Genomic DNA, 26,154 nt, shown 5'->3' with positions numbered 1-26,154 from the left:
CATACTCAATGTCTTCTCAACCACCCCAAATCTATCTCCTGTTTTATGGTGGGCAATGAAGGCATCCGGTCGTCTACTAAGGCCCTTAAGTTGGCAATTAATGGCCATTTAAGTGCTACATTCCCCTCGCAACAATTTAACAATTTAAACCTTGGCAGGGGGAAGCCCAGGTAAATCAGACAGCCTGGAGGGTTTACTGGGTGTGCTGATAGGGGAGTCCAATTTTCGGGGTTACCCTATGCCCATCGGAGGCATCACCATCCCTCCCTCTCCCCCACCTCTTGCTGGGTCTTGCCAGCCAGGTCCCGCCGATACCCCAGACTAACATCCTGGCCTCCATAAGTTGGGGGTGTAAGGGGGACATAGCGCCCCATCAAATCCAGTCCACTGGAAAGTAACTATAATCTCAACTAACATTTTTGTTCCATGACAAAGTCTTTGTTTATATAGAAACATAGAAAATAGGAACAGGATGAGGGCCATTCGGCCCCTTCGAACCTGCTCCACCATTCATTATGATCATAGCTGATCATCTAATACAATAGCCTAATTCCTCTTTCCACCCATACTCTTTGATCCCCTTTGCCCGAGTTGCATCTAACTGCTTCTTGAAAACATGCAATGTTCTGGCCTCAACTACTTCCTGTGATAACAAATTCCACAGGCCGACCACTCTCGAGGTGAAGAAATTTCTCCTCATCTCTGTCCTAAATGGTCTACTCCGTGTCCTGAGACTGTGACCCCTGGTTTGGACGCATCCCACCATCGGGAACATCCTTCCTGCATCTACCCTATCTAGTCCTGTTGGAATTTTATAGGTTTCTATGAAATCACCGTCATTCTTCTGAGCTCCAGCGAATGCAATTCTTACCAACTCAATCTCTCCTCATATGTCAGTCCTACCATCCCAGGAATCAGTCTGGTAAACCTTTGCTGCACTTTCCGCAGATAAGGAGACCAAACCTGCACACAATATTCCAGGTGTGGCCTCACCAAGACCCAGTAAAATTGCAGCAAAACATCCCTGCTCCTGTACTCGAATCCTCTCACTATGAAGGCCAACATACCATTTGCCTTCTTTACCACCTGCTGTATCTGCATGCTTACCTTCAGTGACTGGTGCACGAGGACATCTAGGTCTTGTTAGGTCCCCTAATTTATGGCCATTCAGATAATAGTCGGTCTTCTCGTTTTTGCGACCAAAGTAGCATCCAAAATTCATAGTAACATTATAACCGTTCCTTCAATAAGTTTGTGTGGTGGCATGTCCATTGGAGTTCGAATGTGTTAAAATTCTGGACAGCCGATACTGTTATAATTTTTATCTATGTGTGTGTATTCTTTTAATTGACCTAACAGCTTTTTTAAACTTTTCCATTCTAATCTAGTGAATTTTCATTTTTAGCTCAAAGAACAGCTTTAAAAAAAAGATACATTGTATTGAACAATTGTCCCTGCCGTTTTGCCACACTTAGTTATTTCCATCATTGCATCCACGCGGCCTCTTCCATGCCATTCCGTACTCCCTGCGCCATTCTTTCTTGCTATCGCCAACCCACCACTTCCATTCCTCCCTACCATCTACAAGGCACAAGTCAGGAGTATAATGGAATACTCTCCACTTGCCTGCATGAGTGCAGCTCCAACAACACTGAAAAGAATCGACACCATCCAGGACAAAGCAGCCTGCTTGTATGCTCCCCCTTCCACAAACATTCAAACTCTCCACCACCAACGAACAGTGGCAGCCATGTGTGCCATCTACAAGATGCACTGCAGTAACTCACCAAGGTTCCTTAGACAGCACCTTCTTGACCCAGAACCATTACCATCTAGAAGGACAACAGCAGCAGATACCTGGGAACCCCATTATGGGAGTGGGTGGAGGTGGCGTCATGTAGGGGCAGAAGCTTAGGAACACTGGTAACGGCACCTCTGCCGTTCTCGCCGACTCGGTACTCCACAAACTCGGTGGTGGTGGCGGCTCTGAGAGTCTGGGGGCAGTGCCGGAAGCATATGGGAGTGGAGGGGGCATCGATGTGAGCTCCAATCTGTGGCAACCACCGGTTTGTCCCACGGAGGTTGGATGGGGGCTTCAGAGGTGGCAGAGAGCAGTGATTGAGAGGCTGGGAGATCTGTTTATTGATGGGAGCTTTCCATGTCTGGAGGATTTGGAGGAGGAGTTTGAACAGCTGGCAAGGAATGGGTTTCGTTATCTGCAGGTGAGGGACTTTGTACGAAGCTAGGTTTCGACCTTTCCGCTTCTACCGACCAAGAGGGATACAGGATAAGGTCGTTTCAAAAAGGGGCGTGGGGGAGGGGAACGTCTCGGAAATTTATAAGGAGCCCACGGAGCGGGAGGGAACTCAGATAGGGGAGGCAAAGTGCAAGTGGAAAGATGAGCTGGGTAAGGAGCTAGAGGCAGAACTGTGGGAAGATGCTCTGAGTAGAGTCAACACTTCCTCATCATGTGCCAGGCTCAGCCTGATACAATTCAAGATGGTCCACCGGGCACACATGACAGTGGCCCGGGTGAGTAGGATTTTTGGGGTGTGGGAGGTGTGAGGGTGGGCCCGCAAATCATGTTCACATGTTCTGGGCATGTCCGAAGCTTAGGAGATTCAGGCAGGGATTTGCGGATGTCATGTTCACGGTGCTGAAAACAAGGGTGGCACCAGTCCAGAGGTGGCGATTTTCAGAGTGTCGGAAGACCCGGGAATGTCTCTCCAATTAGCGTGGAGGGACTCGGAGCCCCCAAAATCGGGAGTATGAGTCAGCGACATGGCTGGGTTCCTCAGGCTTGAGAAAATTAAGTTCGCTCTAATTAAGTTAGGGGTCGTCCGGAGGTGTCAGCCGTTTATTGACTTCTTCGGGCAAAACTAAACTGTTAGCAGATACACTAGGGGGGTTCGGGAATGTTGTTGGTGGGTGGGTAGGGAGAGTTAGTTTAGTTTAGTTTAGGCGGGATCAGTGAGAGGAGATGGGGGGACTAACAGTTCCCAATCTCCCTTAGCAAACTCGACACATTTGCTTAGGTTATGGGTCGGTTTACCAGACTGATTCCTGGGATGGCAGTACTGACATACGAGGAGAGATTGAATCGGTTAGGATTGTATTCGGTGGAGTTCAGAAGAATGAGGGGGGATCTCATAGAGACCCTTAAAATTCTAACAGGACTGCACAGGGTTGATGCAGGAAGGATGTTCCCAATGGTGAGTGTGTCCAGAACCAGGGGTCACAGTCTGAGGATACGGGGTAGATCATTTAGGACAGAGATGACGGGGAATTTCTTCGCCCAGAGAGTGGTTAGCCTGTAAAATTTGTTACCACAGGAAGTAGTTGAGTGCAAAACATTGTATGGTTTCAAGAAGCAGTCAGGTATAGGACTTCGGGTGAAGGGGATCAAAGGATATGGGCAAAGGCGGGATTAGGCTATTGAGTTGGATTATCAGCCATGATCATAATGAATACAGAAAGGGCTTGAAAGGCTTAATGGACTCCTCCTGCTCCTATTTTTTCAATGTTTCTACAAGACAACCCGTCTATTTCTGGTGTTAGTCTGATAATCCTTCTCTGAACTGCTTCTAAAACGTTTACATCCTTCCTTAAATAAGGGGACCAATACAGTCCACAATACTCCAGAAGTGGTCTCACTAGTGCTCACTAGAAGCATTATCTCCATACTTTTGTAATCAATTCCTCCCACAATAAATGATAACATTCCATTAGCTTTCCTAATTACTTCTTGTACCTGCAAACCAGCCTTTTCTGATTCATGCACTAGGACACCCAGATCCTTCTGCATCCCAGAGTCCTGCAATCTCTCACCATTTAGATAATAAGCTTTTTTATTCTTCCTGCCAAAATGGACATTTTCACATTTTCCCACATTATATTCCATTTGCCAGATTTTTGCTCAATCACGTAACCTCTACGTGTCCCTTTGTATCCTCCTTATGTCCTCTTCTCAATTTACTATCCTTGTGTTGTCAGCATATTTAGCAACCATTCCTTCAGTCCCTTCATCACGTCCTTTATATAAATTATAAAATGTTGAGGTCCCAGCACTGATCCCTGTGACACACCATCTGTCACATCCTGCCAGTCAGAAAAAGACTCATTTATGCCAACTCACTATTTCCTGTTAGCTAGCCAATCTTCAATCCATCCCAATATGTTACTCCCTACACCATTTATGGCTATCCTTATTTTTTCATTTAGCTAGCAAATCATCTATCTCCGTCAATATTTACACCCTACGTCGTGAGCATTTATTTTTCGCAATAGCGTTTGACTGGCACCTTATCAAATGTCTTCTGGAAACCTAAGTCTAGTAAGATCATAAGATCATAAGCAGAATTAGGCCATTCGGGCCCACTGAGTCTGCTCCACCATTCAATCATGTTGAATATGTTTCTCATCCCCACTCTCCTGCCTTATCCCATAACCCCTGATCCCCTTTTAATGGAGAACCTATCTATCTCTGTCTTAAAGACACTCAGTGATTTGGCCTCCACAGCCTTCTGCGGCAAAGAGTTCCACAGATTCACCACCCTCTGGCTGATGAAATTCCTCCTCATCTCAGTTTTAAAGGACTGTCCCTTCAGCCTGAGGCTGTGCCCTCGGGTTCTAGATTTTCCTACTAGTGGAAACATCCTCTCTGCATCCATGCTATCGAGGCCTCTCAGTATTCTTTAAGTTTCAACAAGATCCCCCCCTCATCCTTCTAAACTCCATCGAGTACAGATCCAGAGTTCTCAGCCGCTCCTCATATGACAAGTCCTTTACTCTGGGGATCATTCTTGTGAACCTCCTCTGGACATTCTCTAAGGCTAGCACATCCTTCCTCAGATACGGGGCACAAAACTGCTCACAATACTCCAAATGGGGTCTCACCAGGGCCTTATACAGTCTCAGAAGTACATCCCTGCTCTTGTATTCTAGACCTCTCGACATGAATGCTAACATGGCATTTGCCTTCCTAACTACCAACTGAACCTCCATGTTAACCTTAAGAGAATCCTGAACTAGGACTTCTAAGTCCCTTTGTGCTTCTGATTTTCGGAGCCTTGTCCAATTTAGAAAATAGTCTATGCGTCTATTCTTCCAACGAAAGTTCATAAACTCACACTTTTCCACATTGTATTCCATCTGCCACTTATTTGTCCACTCTTCTAGCCTGTCCAAGTCTTCCTGAAGCCTCCCTGCTTTCTCAAAATTACCTGTCCCTCTACATATCTTTTTACCATCTGCAAGCTTAGCAACAATACCCTCAGTTCCTTCTTCCAGATCGTGCCCTTGGAGTGGGAAAACTGACTGGTCCAAATGTTGAGGTGCGTGCTTGTGAGGAGTGAGGGGTACCAAGAGGAGGAGGGGGAGAGGCAGGGGCAGAAGATCCTGCCATTTACTTTTGTGAAAAAAGGCACAGCCAGCAGGTTTCCCGACCCCGGGCTGAGGGCAGGCCAGTCAGCAACAAAATGAGGCGTGAGGCGCCGGGGCCAGGCAAAAGCCACAAGGTGAGGAGTCAGCCGGCTAAGATCAGCAGCCATCGAGCAGTGAGAGGAGCAGGCGGGGGTGGGGGGGGGGGGGACTCGAACCCCCCGGGCTGAGGAGGGAAAGCATCAGCGAGACAAGGCACAAGGCGTCGGGCGAAAGCCACCAGGTGAGCCAGCCAGCCAGACGGCAGTAGAAATGAAGGTGAGCTGGTGGCCTGACAAAGGTTAAATCTACCTCTGCTATCCCCCCCGCGCCATCTGCTCAGGCTGGAGAGGAACCTGGGGCGAAATTCTCCGTTATCGGCGGAAACTCCGCCGATCGGCGCAAAAAACGGCGCAAATCCCACTTGCGTCACATCATAAAAATGGGCCGATAGTCTGCGGCCCGAAATGGGCTAGCAGCGACGTAATGGGATCCGCACTTGCGCAGTGGTTCACGCCGTGCAGCGTCATACGCGCTGCACGGCATGACGGCTCATAAGGCCGCGCAGCTCCCCCCCACCCGACCGGAACAGCCGACCGCAACACCCGACTTAATGGCTGGCCGTCGCTCAGCCCCGAGGTTCGAGTCACGCGATGTGGAGGCGCTCCTGGATGCGGTGGAGCAGAGGAGGGACGCCCTGTATCCCGGGCACGGCCGCAGAGTTGCCCCACGCCACAGCCGGCGTCTGTGGAGGGAGGTGGCAGAGGCCGTCACCGCTGTGGCCCTAACACCACGGACAGGCACCCAGTGCCACAAGAAGGTGAACGACCTCGTCAGAGCAGGCAGGGTGAGCCTCCCCCATATCCCCCATATCCCCTCTCACCCAAATCCCCCCTCCCCCATATCCCCCCTCCCCCATATCCCCCCCTCCCCCATATCCCCCATATCCCCCCTCCCCCATATCCCCCCCTCCCCCATATCCCCCATATCCCCCATATCCCCCCTCCCCCATATCCCCCATATTCCCCCCTCCCCCATATCCCCCCTCCCCCATATCCCCCATATCCCCCCTCCCCCATATCCCCCATAGTCCCCCCTCCCCCATATCCCCCTCCCCCATATCCCCCCTCCCCCATATCCCCCATATCCCCCCTCCCCCATATCCCCAATATTCCCCCCTCCCCCATATCCCCCCTCCCCCATATCCCCCATATCCCCCCTCCCCCATATCCCCCATATTCCCCCCTCCCCCATATCCCCCTCCCCCATATCCCCCCTCCCCATATCCCCCATATCCCCCCTCCCCCATATCCCCCATATCCCCCCTCCCCCATATCCCCCCTCCCCCATATCCCCCATATCCCCCCTCCCCCATATCCCCCATATTCCCCCCTCCCCCATATCCCCCCTCCCCCATATCCCCCATATCCCCCCTCCCCCATATCCCCCATATTCCCCCCTCCCCCATATCCCCCTCCCCCGTATCCCCCTCCCCCATATCCCCCATATCCCCCCTCCCCCATATCCCCCATATCCCCCCTCCCCCATATCCCCCTCCCCCATATCCCCCCTCCCCCATATCCCCCATATTCCCCCCTCCCCCATATCCCCCCTCCCCCATATCCCCCCTCCCCCATATCCCCCATATTCCCCCCTCCCCCATATTCCCCCTCCCCCATATCCCCCCTCCCCCATATCCCCCATATCCCCCATATTCCCCCCTCCCCATATCCCCCCTCCCCCATATCCCCCCTCCCCCATAGCCCCCCTACCCATATCCCCATATCCCCCATATTCCCCCTCCCCCATATCCCCCCTCCCCCATATCCCCCCTCCCCCATATCCCCATATCCCCCCTCCCCATATCCCCCCTCCACCATATCCCCCATATTCCCCCCTCCCCCATATCCCCCATATCCCCCCTCCCCCATATCCCCCCTCCCCCATATCCCCCCTCCCCCATATCCCCATATCCCCTCTCCCCCAAATCCCCCTCTCCCCCATATCCCCCCTCCCCCATATCCCCCTCCCCATATCCCCCATATCCCCCCTCCCCATATCCCCCATATCCCCCCTCCCCCATATCACCCCCCTCCCCCATATCCCCCTCCCCCATATCCCCCCTCCCCCATATCCCCCATATCCCCCATATCCCCCATATTCCCCCTCCCCCATATCCCCCCTCCCCATATCCCCCCTCCCCCATATCCCCCCTCCCCCATATCCCCCATATCCCCCCTCCACCATATCCCCCATATTCCCCCCTCCCCCATATCCCCCCTCCCCCATATCCCCCATATCCCCCCCTCCCCCATATCCCCCCCTCCCCCATATCCCCCATATCCCCAAGTGAATCCAGCCCTAACCTTAACCTCTGCAATGCACGCGCAACCGATGGCGTGCATTCATATACCTGCCTAACACTGTTGCCTTTTACCCCTGCCACCACCCCCCCCCACCCCAGGAGAAGCGCGCACACAACAATAGGGAGCATGTGAGGACTGGAGGAGGGCCCGCTGATGAGAGGCCACTGACCGTACACGAGGAAAGGGCCCTGGAACTGGCTGGCGGACCTGAGGACCGGGAGGTTGCTGATGCAGAGGTCGGGGGCGTACTAGCAAGTGAGCCACCGACAGCCCGTCCCCATATCCCCCCTCCCCTATATCCCCCTCTCCCGTATCACCTGATCACTGCCTGATGTCTAACCATGCATGCTTCATTGTGTATCGCAGGACCAAACATCCAGGCACCCATCCCCGCAGATGCAGACCGCCCGCAGGATGCCCCTCGGAGACCACGGGAGATGGAGAGACCCGGACCCTCCAGCATGCGACGCCCGCAGGATGCCCCTCGCACACCACGGGAGACGGAGAGACCTGGAGCAACAGGGAGACGACACCCCCGTCACGTGCGGGAGCGACCACCCAGCGATGAGGGGGGCAGCCACAGGCCCCCGTCACATCCGAGCCAGGACACCACTACCCAGGACACCACTATCCAGGACACACCTACCCGGGACACCACTACCCAGGACACCCCTACCCGGGACACCACTACCCAGGACACCCCTACCCGGGAAGACGAAATACCGGACAGTGACTCAGAGTGGATGGGTGGAGACGAACCCCCACCCCAAAGTGCCATGGACTCAGAGTGGGACGAAGAGCACGACACAACGCCACTGCTGTCACCAACACCCTCCACCATCGCAGAAACACTCACCACGGTTGGGCACTTTAGTGATGAGGCGTCTGGTACACTCACTGGTGCGCACAACACAGCCGTCCCGGTACAGCAGGTGGAGGTAGGAGCAGCAGAGGGACCGGGCGGTCGGAGGGCAGCCCAGGCCAAGCGAACATCTGCCGCCCAGATGGATCCCGGGTTCCTGCAGTTACCACACCCACACATAGATCCGATGCAACCACCGACACGGAGACGAGCGAATAGGGTGACGGGTGGCTTGCGACGGCTGCGGTCGCAGGTGGAGGAGTCCACCCGCGTCCAGGAGCTGGGAGTGGTCCCGGTCATGCGTGCCACCCAGGCTGACACCGCACGGGTGGCGTCCGCGGTGGAGGCAATGGGTGCGACGGTGTCAGACATGGGGAACGGTTTGCGAGGCCTGGGGCCTTCCGTGCAGGCGGCGTCTGTGGCCCAGGAAATGGCTGCCCTCTCACAGGAGGCCATGAGCCAGTGCCAGCGCCAGATGGCAGAGGCGCTCAACGCCATAGCCCAGTCTCAGCAGGCCATGGCCCAGTCTCAGCAGGCCATGGCCCAGTCTCAGCAGGCCATAGCCCAGTCTCTGCAGGCCATGGCCCAGTCTCTGCAGGCCATGGCCCAGTCTCAGCAGGCCATCGCTGAGGGCATCGGCGCCAGTGGCCATGTGCGAGCTGGCGTCGCACTGTCGCAGACAGGGTTCGACAACCCCCTGGGCTCCATGGCTGCAAACCTGCAGACCCCTGTCGATACCAGCACGGGCCTCCAGGACTGGCAGCGCCAGATGTCGGGGGCGCGTCGGATGGCCAGTCCGTTCGCATCCCCCACCCATGTAGAGGCCTGGGGGCCATCGGGCACCCCGAGGGAGGAGGAGGTGGTGTGGTCCGTCCCGGCTCCCTCTGTAGGGGAGGTCCCGGTACACCGCGACACCTCGGACTCCCCCCCCTTCCGTCCCAGGTGCATCGGGTGGGCAACGGGCAGGACAGGCTGGCAGCTCGCCATCCCAGTCGCCCGGGCCGCAGCCTGGCCCATCTAGGCCAGGACGCCCCAGGAAACGGCCGCCAAAGGGATCCAGTGTCAGAGGGCAGGAGTCACAGGAGTCCACCTCCAGTTCTGCTGTACCGTCTGGGGAACCACGTAGACGTAGTCAAAGGGCCCGTAAGGCCAAACAATTAGACACTGAGTAAGTTGGCACGGGTGCAGGGCACAGATGAGTTTTAGGCGCTAGGGCACGTGCATGAGCTCCTTTGGTTATTAAAGTCAATGTTACACCTACCGAAGCTGCCTTTGTGCTCTGTCCAAAGTGTGCGGGGGTGTCATGTACGTTGAGCGCAAGTGTGTGTGTGAGGGGTGGTCTTACCTCAGCCCCAGGTGAGTCTGCCCCCTTCCCCCTGGGCCGCCATCAACATCCCCCGGGCAGAGGACGGGACCGTGCGCTGCAGTGTCACAGCCGCATGCAGGGATGGTCCGGGTGGATGGTGGTACTTTGGCCATGGGTCAGACATAGTCCAACGATGTAGAGCCAGGAGCTCATCGGAGGCGGGTTGTCATCATTCTCCATGGCCTGCGATAGACACGCGTCCACCCGCAACTGGGTGAGCCCGGCCCGTTGTGCCGCCGGTGGATCGGCAATTGGGGGTGGGGGGGTGGTGTGCATGCGGGTGGGGTCTGTGGGGTTGGGGAGGGGGGTGAGGGTGCTGGGTGGGTGGATGGGTGGGGGGTGTGGGTGGTCGGCTGTTGTCATGGTGTGCGGTCTGTGGCCATACTACCCGATTCCCACGCCCATCTAGTCAGTGAAGCGGGCGTCTATCAGTCTGTTCCGTGCCCGCTGGGCCAGCCGGTAACGGTGGACAGCCACCCGTCTGTGTCTACCCCGTCTGCCCTGACCATTGCCCCCATCCCCCTCATCTGGGGAGGACTGTGCCTCTTCCTGCTGCTCCTCCACTCCGCCCTCCTCTGCCTGCGGCACATCGCCCCTCTGCTGGGCTATGTTGTGCAGGACGCAGCACACCACAATGATGCGGCCGACCCTATCTGACCGATACTGGAGGGCGCCCCCAGAGAGGTCCAGGCACCTGAAACACATCTTCAGCACGCCAAAGCACCTCTCGATCACTCCCCTTGTCGCTACATGGGCATCATTGTAGCGGTTCTCCGCCTCATTGCGTGGCCTCCGTATAGGCGTCATCAGCCACGATCGGAATGGGTAGCCCCTGTCGCCCAGCAACCAGCCCCTCAGCCGGGGATGGCGTCCCTCGTACATGCCGGGGATGGATGACCGCGACAACACGAATGAGTCGTGTACACTGCCTGGGTGACGGGCGCAGACGTGCAGGATCATCATGCGGTGGTCGCAGACCACCTGTACGTTCATCGAATAGGTCCCCTTCCTATTAGTGAACACGGCCCTGTTATCTGCAGGTGGCCGCACGGCGACGTGCATCCCATCGATCGCGCCCTGGACCATGGGGAACCCGGCAATGGCAGAGAAGCCCACGGCCCGGGCATCTTGGCTAGCCCGGTCCACGGGGAAGCGGATGTAGCGGTGCGCCATGGCATAAAGGGCATCTGTCACTGCCCGGATGCACCGATGCACCGATGTCTGCGATATGCCGGACAGGTCCCCACTCGGTGCCTGGAATGACCCCGTTGCATAAAAGTTCAGGGCCACCGTAACCTTGACGGACACGGGGAGAGGGTGTCCCCCGCCAGTGCCACGCGGTGACAGGTGTGCCAGCAGGTGGCAGATGTGTGCCACGGTTTCCCGGCTCATCCGGAGTCTCCTCCTGCATTCCCCGTCCGTGAGGTCCTGGTATGACTGCCGGGGCCGGTACACACGGGGCGCCCTCGGGTGCCTCCGTTGCCGTGGGGCCGCGACGTCCTCCTCCCCCTCCTCGTCCTGTCGGTCAGGTGTCCCTCCAGCCTGGGCGGCTGCCGCCTGCCCCTCTGCGGCAGCCTGCGCCGCCTCTCTGGCACGCTCCTCCTCCTCCTCCTCCTCATCCAGGGCAACATAGACATGAGCGGCTGCCACCACGGCGGCCAACATCGCTGGATGGTCTGAAAACATGACGGCCTGGTGGGGGGGAGGGGAACGACGACATGTCATCATTGCCCATATCCCCTCCTCCCCCCAGCCAGGTGGCATGGACCGCATGGGTCCAACTGTTGGAGGCTGGCACCTGGCCAGGTGGACCAACTCATTTGCCCTCCCATCACTCACCCCGGCACGGACCCCCCCCCCCCCAACCTCCACCCCGGCACGGCCCCCTCCCCAACCCCCAACCTCCACCCCAGCACGGACCCCCCCCCCAACCTCCACCCCGGCACGGCCCTCTCCCCAACCCCCAACCTCCACCCAGCACGGACCCCCCCCCCAACCTCCACCCCGGCACGGACCCCCTCCCCAACCTCCACCCCGGCACGGCCCCCTCCCCAACCTCCACCCGAGCACGGACCCCCCCCCCAACCTCCACCCCGACACGGACCCCCTCCCCAACCTCCACCCCGGCACGGACCCCCTCCCCAACCTCCACCCCGGCACGGACCCCCTCCCCAACCCCCAACCTCCACCCCAGCACGGACCCCCCCAACCTCCACCCCGGCACGGCCCCCTCCCCAACACCCAACCTCCACCCCAGCACGGACCCCCCCCCAACCTCCACCCCGGCACGGACCCCCCCCCCAACCTCCACCCCAGCACGGACCCCCTCCCCAACCTCCACCCCGGCACGGACCCCCTCCCCAACCTCCACACCGGCACGGACCCCCTCCCCAACCCCCAACCTCCACCCCAGCACGGACCCCCCCCCAACCTCCACCCCGGCACGGACCCCCTCCACAACCCCCAACCTCCACCCCAGCACGGACCCCCCCAACCTCCACCCCAGCATGGACCCCCCCAACCTCCACCCCGGCACGGACCCCCTCCCCAACACCCAACCTCCACCCCAGCACGGACCCCCCCCATCCTCCACCCCGGCACGGACCCCCCCCCCAACCTCCACCCCGGCACGGACCCCCTCCCCAACCTCCACCCCGGCACGGACCCCCTCCCCAACCTCCACACCGGCACGGACCCCCTCCCCAACCCCCAACCTCCACCCCAGCACGGACCCCCCCCCCAACCTCCACCCCGGCACGGACCCCCTCCACAACCCCCAACCTCCACCCCGGCACGGACCCCCTCCCGGCACTCCCCCGGAGCCCAGCCTACTCTAACCACCCCCCCCCCCCCCCCCCGCCGCACACACACACACACAAGCCGAGACACACCTCTCCTCACGCAATCAGTCTGCGGCCACGCCATTTCCTGCCCAGAGCCAACCCCCCAGGCCGTCACTCACCTCCACGCTGGTCGGCGTGAGCCTGGAGCACCGGGTCACGCCGATGAAAAGGAGGTTTGATTCACGTCGACGTGAACGGTCATCACGTCGACGGGACTTCGGCCCATCCGGAAGGGAGAATATCGGCAGGCCGAAAATCGGCTGCCTTGCGCAGACCCGTGACATTCTCCGCAGCAGCGGCGCCATTACCGCCCCGCCGACTTTTCTCCCTTCGGAGACTTCGGCGGGGGCGGGGGCGGGATTCACGGCGGCCAACGGCCATTCTCCGACCCGGCGGGGGGTCGGAGAATGACGCCCCAGCAGTGAGAATCCAATGGTTGTTGTCTATGTAGGTACCAACTTCAAAAGCTGAACTTCAAAGGTAATAATTTTTGGATATTTCCTGAGCTATTGCATATGACAAATAAGAATAGAGAATTGAATGCATGACTCAAAGTCTGGTTTGGGAGAAGTGGGTTGTGGTTTGTGGGACATTGGTACCAGTACTGGGGGAAGTGCAGGCTATACCGTTGGAATGGTTTACACCTGAACCATGCCTCGGCTGATGTGCTAGTTAGCCGCATAACTCGGGAAGTTGAAAGACTTTTAAACCGAATAGTAGGGGCAACAGATCAAATAGGGGAAGATGTGGTATACCAAATAGTAGAGAAAAGGCAAGAGAGAAAGGTACTAATATGGGAAATGATAAACAAACCATGACAGGAAGGGAAGAGAGTTCAAATATTATTTTTTAAAATATTTTTATTAAGGCTTATATAATTTTAACAATTTTCAAAAGGAAAAACAACAAAGTAAATAACACCCACCCAACCAACAACCAAACCCAGCCAACGTGGCTTACATACATAATTCCCCAATCCCCCTTTCCTACAAACTATTTCCCACCTCATCCAACCCCCATGCTTCCCTTTTTCCTTTTACCCCCTCCCCCCACCTCTGCTAACAGCTTAATTTTCCCCAAAGAAGTCGATAAATGGCTGCCACCTCCGGGCGAACCCTAGCACCGACCCCCTCAGGGCGAACTTGATCTTCTCAAGCCTGAGAAACCCGGCCGTGGCACTAACCCATACCCCTGATTTTGTGGGCTCCGTGTCCCTCCATGCCAATAAGATCCGTCTCCGGGTTACCAGGGAGGCAAAAGCTAAGACACCGGCCTCGCTCGCCTCCTGGACTCCCGGGTCTTCCGACACACCAAAAATCGCAACCTCCTGACTCGGAACCACCCGTACCTTCAATACCTTTGACATGACATCGGCAAATCCCTGGCAAAATCCCCTGAGCCTCGGACATGCCCAAAACATGTGGACATGATTTGCGGGCCCTCCTGCACACCGCTCACACCTGTCCTCCACCCCTTCAAAGAACCTGCTCATTCGGGCCACAGTCATAAGTGCCCTGTGGGCCAGCTTGAATTGTATAAGGCTAAGCTTGGCACACGACGAGGACATGTTGACTCTACTCAGGGCATCCTCCTGCAACCTCAGGGCATCCTCCTGCAACCCTGCCTCTAATTCCCTGCCCAGTTCTTCCTCCCACTTTCGCTTCACCTCCCCTATTGGGGCTCCCTCACATTCCATGAGCTTATTATAAATTTCCGAGACCTTGCCCTGCCCCACTCTCGTTTACGACATTACCTTGTCCTGTACCCCCTGGGGCGGCAGGTGCGGAAAGGTCGAAACCTGTCTCCGCACAAAGACCCACACTTGCAAGTAGTGGAACGCATTCCCACCAGGCAGCTCGAACTCCTTCTACAATTCCTCCAAACATGGAAAGCCCCCATCGATAAATCAGTCCCCAAACCGCTCGATCCCAGTTCGCTGCCACCCAGTCCCCTCGGTGCAAACCTGTGGTTGCCACAAATTGGTGCCCATACCGATGCCCCCTCCATCCCCATATGCTTCCGCCACTGACCCCACACCCTCAGGGCAGCCACTACTACTGGGCTTGTGGCGTACCGAGCCGTCGAGAATGGCAGTGGTGCCTTTAAAAGTGTTCCTAAACTTGTGCCCCTACAGGAGACCGCCTCCACCCTCCGCCTCCCTGCCAGTGACAATGGGAGCATATAGCAGATTCCACCTTCTAAAGTCTCCCTTCACCTGCTCCACCAACAGAGCCAGATTCAGCTTGTGCAGCTGCTCCCACTCCTACGCCACCTGGATGCCCAGATACCGAGAGCTCTCTCCCACTACCTTGAATGGCATCTCCCCCAATTTCCTCCCTTGCCCCCTCGCCTGAATGGCAAAGTCCTCACTTTTGCCCACATTCAACTTATACCCCGAAACCGGCTGAATTCCACTAGGATCCCCATAATCCCTCCAATCCCCCCCCCCCCCCCCCCCCCCCCCCCAGCGGATCAGAAATATACAAAAGCAGATCGTCTGCGTATAGCGACACCCAGCACTCCACCCCCCACACCCCGTTCTACCACCTGCCAGTCCTTCGATGCTCTCAACGCCATCGTTAGTGGTTCTATAGCCAAGGAAAACAGCAGTAGGAAGAGTGGACATGCCTGCCTCGTCCTCCGGTGCAGCCTAAAATATTCTGAGCTCACTCGGTTCGTCCGCACCGGTGCCTGGTACAGCAACCGGACCCAGTCCACAAAACTTTGCCCATACCCAAACCACCCCAGGACCTCCCATAAGAATGCTCACTCCACCTGATTGAAGGTCTTTTCAGCATCCATGGCGACCACCATCTCCACCTCTCGACCCACGGACGGCATCATAATCACATTTAACAGCGGTCTAATATTTGCAGCCAAATATCTCCCCTTCACAAACCCCGTCTGGTCCTCCCCTATCAGCCCTAGCACACAATCCTCTATTCTCGAGGCCATTTAGCAGGGAGATTTGCCTGTATGACCCACATTGTTCCGGGTCCTTTTCCCACTTCAGGATGCGAGAAATCGAGGCCTGTTACATCGTTGGGGGGAGAGCATCCCTCGCCCCCTTCCCTCATTAAATGCCCTTACTAACAGGGGCCCCAGCACACCTGAGAACGTTTTGTAAAACTCCACTGGGTACCCGTCTGGCCCCAGGACTGACTGCATCGCCGCCAACCCTTCCATCATTTCAACCAGCCCAATGGGGGCCCCTATAGGCCTTCCACCAGCTCTTCTTCCACCCGCAGAAAGTCCAATCCCTCTAAAAACCGCCTCATCGCCTCCGTCCGGGCTGGAGTTTAACCTGCTATAAAAGTCCCTGAACACCCCGTTCACCCCCAACGGGTCTAAGACCATATTCCCCCCTTTGTCCTTTTCTTTCCCAATCTCGCTTGCCGCCTCCCGCTTCCTCAGCTGGTGTGCTGGCATCCTGCTAGCCTTCTACCCATATTCGTACACTGCCCCTCACGCCCTTCTCAGCTGCCCCACCGCCTTCCCCATAGATAAAACCCAAACTCCATCTGCAGCTTCTGCCACTCCTTCAACAGCCCTGCCTCCCGGGCTTCCGAATACCTCCTGTCCACCTGGAAAACCTCCTCCACGAACCTCTCCACCTCTGCCCACTCCGCCTTCTCCCTGTGTGCCCATATCGAAATAAACTCACCCTCTCACCACTGCCTTCAACGCCTCCCATACTATAGCTGCCGAAACCTTCCCCGTATCTCCACATATCTCCAAATGGCCTCCCTTACTCACCCGCAAGTCCACCCAGTGCGGGGTGTGATCTGACACCACTATCGCCGAGTACTCAACGTCCACCACCCCTGCCAGAAATGTCCTAATCATAATAAAGAAGTAAATTCGGGATCACACTTTGTGCACATGGGAGAAGAATGAGTTCTCTTTCGCTTTCGGCTGCCCAAACCTCCACATGCAGCACGGTAGCACAGAGATTAGCATGGTTGCTTCACAGCTCCAGGGTCCCAGGTTCGATTCCGGCTTGGGTCACTGTCTGTGCAGAGTCTGCACATTCACCCCGTGTGTGCGTGGGTTTCCTCCGGGTGCTCCGGTTTCCTCCCACAGTCCAAAGTTGTGCAGGTTAGGTGCAGGTTAGGTGGATTGGCCATGGTAAATTGCCCTTAGTGACCAAAAAAAGTTCGGTGAGGTTACGGGGATAGGGTGGAGATGTGGGGCTTAAGTGGGGTTCTTTCCATGGGCCGGTGCAGACTCGATGGGCCGAAGGCCTCCTTCTGCACTGTAAATTCTATATTCTATGTGTTATGTACACTTCAGTATGGAGCCACCCCTCCCGCCCCCCCCCCCCCCCCCCCAATGTGTTCCATAAACCCCTTTAGCTCCTTCGCTGCTGCCGACACCCTCCCTGACCTCGAGCTCAAACGATCCATCCTTGGGTCTACAACCGTATTAAAGTCCGTCCCCCCCCATAATCAGCCGATGCGAGTCCAGATCAGGGATCTTCCCCAGTACCCACCTCATGAATTCTACAACATCTCAGTTCGGAGCATAAATGTTCACCAGTAGTACTGGCAGCCCTTCCAGCTTCCCATTCACCATAACATATCTACCCCCCGAGTCCACCACTGTGCTTCCCACTTCAAATGCCACCCGCTTGTTAATCAAAATCGCCACCCCCTTGTTTTGGAATCTAGCCCCAAATGGAATACCTGCCCTACCCACCCTTTCCTCAACATAGTCTGATCTACCACCCTCAGGTGTGTCTCCTGTAAGGGCAGCACGGTGGCGCAGTGGGTTAGCCCTGTTGCCTCACAGTGCCGAGGTCCCAGGTTTGATCCCGGCTCTGGGTCACTGACCATGTGGAGTTTGCACATTCTCCCCGCGTTTGCGTGGGTTTCGCTCCCACAACCCAAAGATGTGCAGGCTAGGTGGACTGGCCATGCTAAATTGCCCCTTAATTGGAAAAAAACAATTGTGTACTCTAATTTTTTAAAAAAAGATGTGTTTCCAGTATCATTGCTGCATCTGCCTTTAAACATTTTAAATGCGAGAACACGCGAGCCTTCTTGACCGGCCCATTCAACCCTCTCATGTTCCATGTGATCAGCCTGGTCGGGGGGCACCCCATTCCTCCTCCCCTGCCGATCAATCATAACCCCTCCTGGACCAGCCTTCAGCCCGCGTCCTGCACCTCCTCGGGTGCTCACCGTCATCGACCCTCCCCATGTCACCTTTTGAAACCCCCTCCCTCTCAGCAGTCTCCCCCCCTCCCCCACCACCACAGAATAGCAACCTCAACACCCATCAACACACTAACCACCTGCTCAATTCCCACTGCGCTTCCGTGAACTAGCCCACCCAGCTAGCCTGGTAGCCCCCACCCATGGTACCTAGCATCCTACCCCCCACTGATTCCCTGTCCCCTGCTCAACCATCCTCCCAGTGCAAACGTAACACCCCCGACCAAACAACCAGAAAATAGCAACCGATCATCTCCCATGAAGAGAAAAAAAAAAACCAGGACAAAATAACCAACGGCCCCAACCACAGTACAAAAGTGATTCGAACAAACCACAAAAATACGGAACAGGAACATCTCCTCCTGAGTTCAATGTCCTCATTCTCCTGTCAGTTCATTGACTCCATCGCCTCCTCCGGCAGCCCAAAGTAGAGCTCCTGACCGTTGTATGTTATCCATAGGTGCGCTGAGTATAGCATACCAAACTTCAGCCCCTTTTTATAGAGGGCCGCCTTCACCTTGTTGAAGCTCGCTCTACTTTTGCCAGCTCTGCACCCAGGTCCTGATAAACGTGCAGCTCATTACCTTCCCAGGTGCAGCCCCTCGTCTGCCTGGCCCACCTCTAAATCTGTTCCTTATCCAAGAACTGGAGCAGGCGCACCACCATCACCCTCGGTGGCTCGTTCCCCTGTGGCTCCCTCATTAGCGCCTTGTGTGCTCGGTCCCCTTCCAGGGGCCATGCCCCTTCACCCATCAGCTTCTCTAACATCCGTGCCACATATGCGTCAGCGTCCTCTCCCTCACTGCCTTCCGCCAGGCCCATGATCCGTATATTCTGCCTACTCGATCAATTCTCCAAATCCTCCACTTTCTACTGCAGCCTCCTTTGTTGATCCCGCATCAACCCCATCTCCGTTTCCATCGACGCAAGTTGCTCGTCGTGTTTCCCCACCACCTTCTCCACCTTCTGGATCGCCTGGCCCTAGGCCTCCAATCTCGTCTCCATGCGGTCGATCCCCACCTTTATCAGGTCCACCACCCTGGCCAGGTCCTCCAAGTTCTCCTTCCTCTCCTGGGCAAAGTTCTCATGGAGGAAGCTCACTAGCTGCTCCATCGACCACCGGGCGGGCAGGATCGGATCCTGACCCTCCGCCTTCTTCCCCTGTGTCGCAGGCACCACACCAGCTTTCGATGATTGCTCCCTCCTTTTTCAACCACCTCTCTTCCACGAATTCATACACCGGTGGGACACTCCCTCCTTCCACCCCACCCTGCGCCTTTTGCAATCTCTCAGACCCGCCGTTTACCGGGGAAAAGGTCCACCACGAGCGGGAGCCACCAAATGTGCGACCACTCACACCATGGCTGCCACCAGAAGTCGAAAGTTCAAATCTAAGATGAAATCAGTAGATGAAGCTAGACTTTGCGAAGCCGGCAGGGCAGGGGATCCCGCCGACGGAGAATCCGCAGTCTGTATCTAAACATGCATAGCGTCGCGTTCGAATCAAAATAGGCGAACTGATAGCGCAACTAGAAATTAATAAGTATGATCTAATAATCATTACAGAGACATAGCTATAGGATGTCATAGATTGGGACATAAATATTGAGAGGTGCGTGACATTTAGTAAGGGCAGGAACTTAGGAAAAGGTGGAGTGTGGCTCTGTTAATTATTGATGATATTAGCACATTAGAGAGGGATAACCTAAGTTTAGGAAATCAGGATGCAGAAGAAGTTTGGGTTGAGATGAGAACTAACAATGAGTGAGTAGAATTAAATGGTAACGTCAAAGTGAATCAGGAAATGGAAGGGAGGGAAGAACTCAGAAAAATTACAATCACCAGAGAAGTGGTATTGAGCAAATAGTTGGGTCTGCAGGCTGACAGGTCCCTGGGTCCAGACCGACTTCATCCTAAGATTTTCAAAGGAGTGAATAGTGAGTTAATTGACACATTGGTTTTAATTTTCCCAAATTCCCCAGATTTGGGGAAGGTTCAATTAAATTGGAAGATAGCAAATGTTATTCCTTTATTCAAAAAGTAAGAAACTATAGGCCAATTAGCCTAACATCTGTCGTAGGGAAAATGTTAGAAGCCATTATTGAAGACATTTTAGCATGGCGCCTGGAGAAGTTCAAGGCAATCAGGTAGAATCAAGATGATTTTGTGACAGGGAAATCATGTTTACCAATTTATTGGAGTATTATGATCACTCTTTCCCAAAGAATCTCATACTATAAGATTACTAAATAATAATAATCTTTATTATTGTCACAAGTAGGCTTATATTAACACCGCAATGTGAAAATCCCCTAGTCGCCACACTCCGGCGCCTGTTCAGGTACACAGAGGGAGAATTCGGAATGTCCAATTCACCTAACAGCACGTCTTTCGGGACTTGCGGGAGGAAACCGGAACACCCCAGAGGAAACCCACACAGACACAGGGAGAACGTGCAGAATCCGCACAGACAGTGACCCAAGCAGGAATCAGACCCGGGGCCCTGGTGCTGTGAAGCAACAGTGCTAACCGCTGTGCTACTGTGCCGCCCTGTCATATTACTCAAAGCAAAACCTAGAATAACCTCCGCATGGTTTGTTCCAAAATGTATTGTTCTAGCAAGCTGTCTTGCAATCATTCTTTGAATTAGTCCTTCAAACTACTTTTGCTGATTTGGCTTGTCCGGTTTATCCCCCACCCCCTGCGTGCCTCCGCCCAGCTCCGATTATTGCTTTTGGTCTTTAATAGAAGCTCCCCTTTTTGCTTGATTAATACTTGAGGAATAAGAAGTCCTGGCTGACTTTTCTTCGCACTAGCCCAATGAAGTGGAGAATAACTGTAGTGCTCTAAATGTTAAACTGGGAAATCTAAGCTGAGAACCCGTGCAGAGAGGGTTAAATGCCGTATTACTCACAGTGTCTGCAATTTTGCAGCTGCTCCAGCTCTTGTGAGTTGTCAGTGTAAAGTAACGGTGCGGTGGGAGGGTTCAGATCGCAGCTGGTATCAGGTTGCATCCCTCACACACTTTTCCAGTTTCGGTCACGTGTGGAACTGGTTTCAGGGTGAAGTTTACAGAGAGCTACCTGAATTGACTCGGATTCTTCATTGTATGGGGGCATTAGAGAGGAACCTGGGAAGAGTTTAAACCTAAAACAAATTGTACGGAAGTAAATAGTCATTTCATTCTGAAAATACAGAACACATTGTATTTCTGACAAGAAGTTAAACTCAACACGAGAAAATAAGCAGAGGTGTTAGTCCTTAATAGCAGAACTCTGTTCCAAAGGCAGTTGAGGCAAATAGCATCTATGGATTTAAATGAGGACAAAGCCGATGGATATTTTGATATGGTTAGACAAGGTAAGGTGAGAGGGAGGTGTAGATTATAAACATTGGTATGGACCAATTGTGCCAAGTGCTCTGTACCTGGTTAAAAGGGAATAAAACTGATCAGACCATCTGGCGTCAAATTGGGCATCAGAAATGAAAAGGCCTACCCTTCCCAGTCAATGCTGCAAATATAGGGTCATAGGAACAGGAGTAGGCCATTCAGCCCCTCATGTCTGCTCCACCATTCAATTAGATCTGGGTTTTTCAAAGTGTGGATGGTGACCAGTGTTGGGAGGGTCACAGAGTGGTCAGCTGTGGCATTCCCGTGGTAGTCCCTATGGCAGGAGAGTGCCCAACGGCCGCTACCGGCATTTCAATTGAGAATCTTGGCCGCTGCCACCTTTTAAATAAGAAGGCAATGAGGCTGTGTGCAGTCTTCCAGCCATAAGTGGCAGCAGTGAGCAGGTCACACACCCCCCATGTACACTTGACATCAAGCGGACTGAACATACGTGCTTTTGGTGCCAAATCACAGAGGAGAGCTTCTTCCATTTTCTAGATGCTGGCAAGCAAGGCAAGGGAACAGTGAAGATGAATGGTTTTGTTGCAAGAACGAGATGGCCAGAGACACAAATAGGACCTACTGGCCTGGATCTCACATCTGAATCTTCTGGAGAGAGCCGCTCAGGAGGTTCCAGGGCAGGGCAGAGCAGTGCTAGTGTTAGCTCTGTAGAGAGCTCTTGGGCCTCATTAACAGCCTAAAAAGAAGAAACTTGTCACGGCGCTGAGGTCCCATGTTCAATCCCGGCTCTGGGTCGCTGTCTGTGTGGAGTTTGCACATTCTCCCCGTGTTTGCGTGGGGTTCGCTCCCACAACCCAAAGGATGGCAGCACGGTAGCATTGTGGATAGCACAATTGCTTCCCATCTCCAGGGTCCCAGGTTCGATTCCGGCTTGGGTCACTGTCTGTGCGGAGTCTGCACATCCTCCCCGTGTGTGCACGGGTTTCCTCCGGGTGCTCCGGTTTCCTCCCACAGACCAAAGATGTGCAGCTTAGGTGGATTGGCCATGATAAATTGCCCTTAGTGTCCAAAATTACTCTTAGTGTTGGGTGGGGTTACTGGGTTATGGGGATAGGGTGGAGGTGTTGACCTTTGGTAGGGTGCTCTTCCAAGAGCCGGTGCAGACTCGATGGGCCAAATGGCCTCCTTCTGCACTGTAAATTCTATGATAATCTATAACTCTATGATGTGCAGGCTAGGTGGATTGGCTTCACTAAATTGTCCCTTAATTGGAAAAAATTAATTGGGTACCCTAAATTTTCTTTTTAAAGTACAAAAGAAGAAACTTGGATGATTTCTTGAGGTATGGCTCTGCCAATTGTGCCAATGCAATCAGGATGTACGGAAATACTGACAAACAAGAGGAGAGTTTCAGATTTTGAAAGAGAAGGGTTGGATGAAAGATTCCTTTTGAAGTTGAGACCCCAGAGTCAGTTATCAACTTATAGCTGACTCCAAATGACTACTGTACCTGACATCTGACAACACATTAAAACTACGCCAAGAGCCCATGAGGCTGTCAACATTCTGGACTGGCATCTCCCAGGAGTATCCAGTGCTGAGTAAAACAAGCATTTTGTTGCTATTTCCCTTCATGACGACCTACATGTGCGAGGTTGGGTATTCCATTCTTACAAAGACAGCACAAAGGAACTGACTAATATGCGCATTACCCTCTCCTCCTGTGAATCTCATTGGAGTGAGTTTGTGAGGACTAAGAAGGCTTCCCATTTGCATTAAAGGTAAGTGATTGCGGCATGTGTCACAATGGCCAGCTGGCATGGGTCGCAAACATTGGCCGGTCTGGGTCACGAAGGCTGGCCGGCGTGGGTCCCGAAGGTCAGGTTGGTTGGCTAAAAGTGGGTCCCGGGAAAAAGGTTTGCAAAACACTGAATTAGATCATGGCTGATCATGACCTCAACATCTTTACACACTATCCCCATATCCTGTGATGTTATTAGTATCTAGAAATCTGTCAATTTCTGCCTTGAACATACTCAGTGACTGAACTTCCACAGCCATCTGGGGTAAAGAATTCTAAAGATTCACCATCTCAGTTCTAAATGGCTTGCCCCTTATATTAATGCTGTCTCCTCTGGCTCTAGACCTCCCAGCCAGGGGATACATCCTATCTGCATCTACAGTGTCTAGACCCTGAATAATTTTGGAAATGTATCACCTCTCATTCTTCTAAGCTCCAGAGAATACAGGCTGAGTATCCTCAACCTCTCCTCACAGGACAATCTTGCCATCCCAGGAATCTGTCCAGTGAACCTTCATTGCACTCCCTCTATGGCAAATATATGCATACTTATGTAAGGGGACCAACAACATTCTCCAGGTGTGATCTAACCAATGTTCTATACAATTGAAGCAAGGCATCTTTATTCCTGTACCCAAATTCACTTACAATAAAGGCCATGATATCATTTGCCTTCCTGATTACTTGCAGAATTTGCATTTAGTTTTCAGTGACTCATGAACAAGGAAACCTTTGGACCACAACACTTCCCAATCTCTCACAATTTAAGAAATACTCTGCACCTCTGTTCCTCCTACCAAAGTGGATAACCTCACACTTATCCACATTATATTACATTTGCCATGTTCTTGCCCATTACGTCCAGAGCCCACTCTTTGCATCTTCCTCGCAACTCACATTTCCACCTAGTTTTGTATCATCGGCAAATTTGGAAATATTACATTTGTTCCCCACTTCAAAGTCATTGATATAGATTGCAAATAACTGATCATTGCAGTACCTGACTAGTAACAGCCTACCAACCTGAGAATAATCCGTTTATTCCTACTATCTGTCTTCATTACTTACAAATGGGGACTTACATCAAAATTGGGAGAGCTGTCTCACAGACTAGTCAAAGAATATCTAACATAGCCATACTCACTAAATCATAGCCAACATCCCAGACTCCTTCATCACTAACCCTGGGTATGTCCTGTCCCATCTGCAGAGGTTGCAACACATTGGTGTATCATTGTGATGGAGTTACCCTAGAAGTTCTCCACATTGACTCCAGACCTCATGAAATCGCATGGCATCAGGTCAAACATGAGCAAGGAAACCTTCTGCTATTTACCACCTAACATTCAGTACTCCCCCATAACGCCACTTAGGTGACTTACTGAGGGGAGCAAGGTAGAACACATCCTGGGTGGGGGCTTCAATATCCATTACCATGAGTGGCACAGTAGCATCACAATTGACCACGTTAGTCAAGTCCCAAAGGACATATCTGCCAGACTGGGCCTGGCAGGCACTGAGATGACCAACAATGGGGAAAACCCTACTTGACCTCACGCTCAACCAGGAACCTGTCACAGATGCATCTGACCATGATAACATTGATGGGGGTGTCCATTGCACACTGCTTGCAGAGATGAAGCTCTGTTTTCACACTGATAAACCGTCCACCATGCTCTATGACCGTGTTAAATGGGAAAGATTCCAAATCGATCCAGCAGCTCAAAATTGAACATCCTTGAGGTGCTGTGAGCCATCAGCAGCAGCAGAATTGTATTCAACCACAATGTGTAACCTCACACCCTGGCATATCCCCCACTCTATTATTAACATCAAGCCAGGGGATCAATCCTGGTTCCATGAGGAATGCAAGAGAGCAAGCCAGGAGCAGCATCAGGCATACATAGGAATGCAATGCTGGCATGGTGAAGCTACAACACAGGACTACATGCATGCTAAATAGCAATGCAGCACACGGTAGGCAGATCAAAGCCATCCCACAACCAATGGATGAGATCAAAGCTCTGTAGTCCTGCCACATCCAGTGAATGGTCTAAGAAAACTGTGCAAGGAAAAAGGGGAGGATGTTCTACAAATATCTGCATTCTCAAAGATGGCACAGCCCAGCACATCAGTATAAAACACAACGTTGAAGCATTTTCAGCCATCCTCAGTTAGAAGCACAGAATGGATAATCTATCCCTGCCTCCTCCTGAGTGATGTGTTGGGTGCTCTGGATCCGTGGAACACATACAGGCCACCAACACTTAAAATAGTGCAACACTATTTTATTAAGTTAGAAACTGTTGAACATACTTTCACTGTGGGTTAACACGATGTTAGATTAAACTAAAGACCTATGCCTGTCCTAACCAGTCTATGCACTCAGCACATGGTGAAGATCTGTGCTGTGAGCTGTAAGCTCTGTCCTTCTAGGAGGCTGCATCCCGAATGAGCGGGAACTCTGATGCCCCCTGTCTTTATAGTGCGTGTGCTCTAACTGGTGATTGGCTGCGGTGTTGTGTGTGTTGATTGGTCTTGCTGTGTGTCCATCAGTGTGTGTGTATCTGCACCATGATATACTGGTGTATATTATGACACTGAGGTCCTCAGCATCATAGATACCAGTCTTCAGCCAAGTCGATTCACTCCACATGATATCAAGAAACAGCTGGAGGAAATGAATACAGCAAAGGCTATGGGCCTTGACAACATTCCAGCTGTGGTACTGAAGACTTATTTTTTATATATAAATTTAAAGTAACCAATTCTTTTTGTTCCACATAAGGGGCAATTTAGCATGGCCAATTCTCCTGCCCTGCACATCTTTGAGTTGTGGGATGAGACCCATGCAGACACGGGGAGAATGTGCAAACTCCACAAGGACAGTGACCCTGGGCTGGGATTGAACACGGGTCCTCGGCGCTGTG

This window comes from Scyliorhinus torazame, chromosome 12, assembly GCF_047496885.1.
Source record: "Scyliorhinus torazame isolate Kashiwa2021f chromosome 12, sScyTor2.1, whole genome shotgun sequence".
Lineage (NCBI taxonomy): Eukaryota > Metazoa > Chordata > Chondrichthyes > Carcharhiniformes > Scyliorhinidae > Scyliorhinus > Scyliorhinus torazame.
The sequence above is the reverse complement of the archived record's forward strand: the minus strand, read 5'-3'. Positions refer to the sequence as shown.